This window comes from Rhea pennata, chromosome 7 (genome assembly GCF_028389875.1).
Source record: "Rhea pennata isolate bPtePen1 chromosome 7, bPtePen1.pri, whole genome shotgun sequence".
Classification (NCBI taxonomy): Eukaryota; Metazoa; Chordata; class Aves; order Rheiformes; family Rheidae; genus Rhea; species Rhea pennata.
Genome location: NC_084669.1, coordinates 11,509,402 through 11,514,254, shown reverse-complemented (window position 1 = coordinate 11,514,254; position 4,853 = coordinate 11,509,402).

Sequence of the window (4,853 nt, the reverse complement as noted above, 5' to 3'; positions counted from 1 at the left end):
GTCCGCATCCGCACGGCTCTCCTGCTGCCAACACAGCATTTGCTGCTCGCTTGACACAGGCAGCCTCTTTGGAAGTAAAATTAACTAGTTCAGCTGCTGATCTCCCAGGCCAGCGTCGCTGGCTGAGCTGGCGATCGTCCATCCGGAGTTTGGGATTAGCCGGGTCTTTAGAGGTCGGGCTCGCTTATAATTCATTTTGACAAGAACCAGTTGACCCCGTGCTCCTCCGGGCTGTCCCTGCGCGGACCCAGCCCGCTGGCAGCTGCCCGGGCCCCTGGCGCCCCACGGAGCGGGAGGTGGCCGCGGGGGAAGCTGCTCGGCGTCCCGGCCGGGCCGGCGGGCGGCTGGGGCTGGAGCCGTGCAGCTGGGAGCCGCGTGTCCCCGGGGGGGAGAGAGGGGCCCCTCCGCTGGCCCACGGGCAGCTGGGCTGCCGCCGAGCCCTGCGGGAACACGGCAGCTCCGCGGGAGCGATGGGCTCCACGGGAACGGCACCGCCGACGGGCCACGCGCCCGCAAGCACGGGAGCATCCCTCGCTTCGCAAATATCCCAGCAAGCTGGCAATGGGGCCTTTCCTTGCCTGGTGGTTAAATAAAAATAGGGTTAAAATGAACAGCAACCGCTTCTTCCACTAAATTTCCCAATGTAAGAAAGCACTTTGTTTCATAAGAGTGAATAAAAATACGGATGTTTTCCATTCTTCTGCAGCTAAAACAAGGCCTCTTCCTATTGCGTAAATATGAACTTAGCCTTGCTTGGGGCTTCATCCTGCGCCATCTGCCGGTAGAAATCCATCGCGCGTGTTTGGAATCATCGCTATGATATTTATTTAATTTCACATTTGTGTAATGGTTTGTTTTATACGATTAGTGAACCAAATTAAATTAATTCAACCACAACCACATTTTGTTCATAAAGAGGCTCTGCTCAGAGATGATGAGCAGAACAACTACTTTCCCTTAATAAACCTGCAACATACTCATTCGTAATCAAATGCATCTTTTCAAAAGCAACCTTTTCCTAGTATTTATTTGCTGCTATTGTTTTACCCTTTCACTCCCTTCTTGCCAAGTGTGTTAGCTTTATTAAAATGCTGTTTCTTTATACATGGGTACTCTGATAGTCAATGATAATTGTTTACTTTTACACATGCAAAGGCTCATAGAAGCACTAGGAAAACATGCTTTTTTGAAAAGAAACTGCATGACTGTTGTTTTAAGGGAATATAAACAGAGCCTGAAAAGAAGACCGTGTGAAATACCTGGGTGTTTGGCATAACTTGACAGGTTTGCCGGTCGCTTGCCCCGGCAGTCATAAATGAGGGGCAGCCGCCTGGCAAAGAAGAGCTAACGAGCCGCTCACGGCGCGGATCACGGACCGGAGGCCAGCTTTCTTGGAAAGTTCTTTGACTTGCATGTTTTTATGTTTTTCAGAATAAGTATCCCTGCTCCTGGAAAGCCTGCAGCGTGGAGCACCTCGGGCGGAGCCCATTCCCAGGTCCCTGGAGAAGGAGAACGAGCCGGTTTCTCTCCTTCGCTTGCTGTAACTTCCACTGAGTTCAAAAAGGAGGATGAGGTATTGCTTTATGGGCTTTGGATTAGTGCTTTACGTGGGGAATTTAGGAGAACTAGAGGTATTCTTGGCTGGCTCACAGTTACGCTGCTTAACCTCAGGGAAGACACTTTTCCATTGCCTTTGTTTCCCAAGTGAAAGATAGGATGCTCGCCCTTCAGGTAGCTGTGTGCTCAGCCTGTCAGCTCGGAGGCAGAGGCCTTGTTCGAATACAGGTGGCTGCAGCATCTCATGCAAAGAGCCCCCTGACCCCAGGATCGCTCTTGAGCTCCTGCTGTAACACCGGCATTAACAAGAAGTGGCCCCAAGGGTGCTGCCGTCCGCCTTCCCTGCCCTTTGCTGCAAGGACTTTGAATGATGAAGCACAAGTGACTGATGTTGTCGAGAAGCCTAGTGATTTCTGTAATCATTTAAAAATATGGCTTTCAATACCTAGTAACTACAACCATTGATGAAGAAAAGCAGTCTATACGTGTTTTAGTTCACAACTGAAAGTGGTAATAGAAGAGATAACAATACAATTTACTTTTCTATGTTTAAAAAGCTTTTTTTCCAAAAGAAAAATAACTATTTGAAAAGCGTAAAGGAAATAGAAAATTTAAATTCCATCTACATGTTCCCACTAAGCTTGATTAAAGCGATAACTGATGTATGCTCATGCTGATGAAGCCGCGATGAATTACTGTCCCCACTTTCTCCTTTCTAACGTTAATATTTAGTTATAGTATATTTGTAGGAAAATACTGCCTATAAAACAAGGCTATGGAAAAGAATATGTAAGCTTTGCAGCACCTATTGAGAAGATACATTAACGCAAATGCCATGCATAGCAAGCACTGATTGTATGTTTGCAAGTGCTGAATAAAATATGCTGTTTTACTAGCTGCCTATAGCAATGGCAGCTTGACAGAATAAAGGAGACACATTGCCCTTGGGCTGGGTGTATATTTTCAGCATGGTCTACAAAGCAGCCGCCACACTCCACCGGTCCCCTCCCTCAGATACAAGCCGCAGTTAATGTTAGTAAAAGGTATGTGACAAAACCTGTGTGTAGGGAGATGCAAATGTATTTGCAACACCTCCCTACTCTTTGAACAAGACTATTGGTTGCCACACTATTCCTTAATGAATATGATTGATGCTTTTTTAAGCAAATGGCACTGGAGGGTGCTTTGTGATGAAATATCAACGTGATATGATTTTATTCATATGAATAAACATAACCCAGTGCCTGTGCACAGCTGTGTACACAGAGAAATCATTTCTCAACTGCAGGATACTGTTGTTGGATACTGCTCATCCGCAAGTGGAAATGAGTGTGTGTGGATAAAAAAGATCCCAGGTCTGTACTTGCATCTGTCGTAACGCAGAGGTTGAAGTACTCATTGCTATGCCTTGATAGCAGCCAGCTGCTCGAGGCACCAAAGGTGAGCTCCCAGGTTATGGGGTCCTGGCTCTTGGTGCTTTGATTGGAGCCAGCGTTTTCAAGAGGACTCAGTGCATCTACATACAATAAAGTCAGTGCAGCAATCAAGAGAAAAGGAAAATCTTCTGTGGCTGATGACCTCTCTTATGTTCCTCAATCGCTTCCTCAGGGGAAGTTTATATCTTAGCTCTGGGATTTTATAATTAAGTGAAAATAAGTTTCTGGACCTTGTGGCTACAGAAGAAAGCTTGAAAATGTGACTTAAGGCACCCAATATCTCTAAAATCAGATGATGAAGAGGAATGCATTTTAAAATTTGTCAATTTAAAAATGTTTCTTGGTTATTATTGCCCTCAGAAGCTAGTTTTGAATGTCTCCCCTCCACTTTCACTGTAGTCTCTCAGCTGAGGTCAAACTTCACTGTGTCACGTGATACTAACAATCTCAAATGCATCAAATATCCTGCTGTTTCTTCATTTCCGAGGGCTTCACTGAGTGATTTTCAAAATTACAAGTTTGTCTAGAATGTATGGATCCATTCCATTTATTTACCTGTAAAATATTAACACAACATGGATTTTAATAATGTTGTGAGACTCCTTGAAATCCTGCAATGAAAGGAATTCCGAAAATGCAAACGGAGAAAATGTTTTCCCCCACTCTAAGCATTTTAAGTAGTGCACAGCAAAGGGAACAGTCAGGAAGGAAATTTTCTTTTCAAAGGTGTTCAGTAGAACAATTTATTACATACTTAAGCTTTTCAAGCACTGTATTTTCTGAAGAAACAATGAACTATTTATTTAAAGGTGTAGGGAAATCTATTACAATAGCCTCTTGATGGGCCTTTACTAAAACCATTTCATTAAATGGTTGTTAAGAATGGCAAGGTCCAGGGGAGATTTTCATGTTAAGGAGAGTAATTCACCCACCTATTACTCTTAAGAGAGGAAGGAACTTGAGAATCCTGTTTAAATCTAATTTTTACTCATGCTAACAGGGTCATTACAGGCATTATATTGCACGTACAGAGGCGCTGACTACAGCTGCATTTTGAAGGCATACTGCCAAACTTAAAACAGCATTTCCTCTGAAACGTTGTGCCCTTACTGTTGTCATCACAGGACCACCTAAAATTAATGTTACTGAAAGCACTTAAAAATAAAATTAGCATTTCTCTTTCTTCATTTTGCTTTTTCTGCGTGTCTGGCAGCGGTGGGCCTGGGCACGGCCACGGAGGCACTGAAGCGCCTTGCCTGCGGGGGCGCCTGCACGGAGGAATATAATTTATACTCCTCTGCGAGCCCCACAGCGCCCCATGGCCTGCTCCTTCCCGCGCCCCACAGCGCCCCCGGTCTCTTCCTTTCCCGCCCCACAGCGCTCCATGGCCGCCTCCTGCCCACGGCCCCTTCCCTTCCCTTCCCGCCCCAGAGCGCCCCCACGGCCTGCCCCGCTCTGCCCCACGGCGCCCCACAACCTCCCCCCCCGTCCACTCCGCTCACACTTGCCTTTGGCGCCCAACCCGCCCCTCAGCGGGAGAAACCACTTTTCCCAACTGCCCGGGGGGATCCCTGCTGCGACGTAGTCACTCCGCCGCCCTCTTCTCCCCGTCACAGCCCCTAGAGAAGGCCAGACAGGTACTTCAGACACCTCTCAAAGACAATACTCCTGCTTTTCCTGGTGATTTCCCTCCTCCGGCCCACAAGAGGCGCCTCCCGCGAGCCGCTCCTCCCCTCGGGACCGCGCGGAATGGTTCGCGCCGGGACGAGTTAGGGGAGGCTCCACCGCCATTTTGTTTGTGTGAGCTGAGCGGGCGCTGCACCGCGCGGCGCTGCGGAGCCGGGGGCAGCTGAGGGGGCG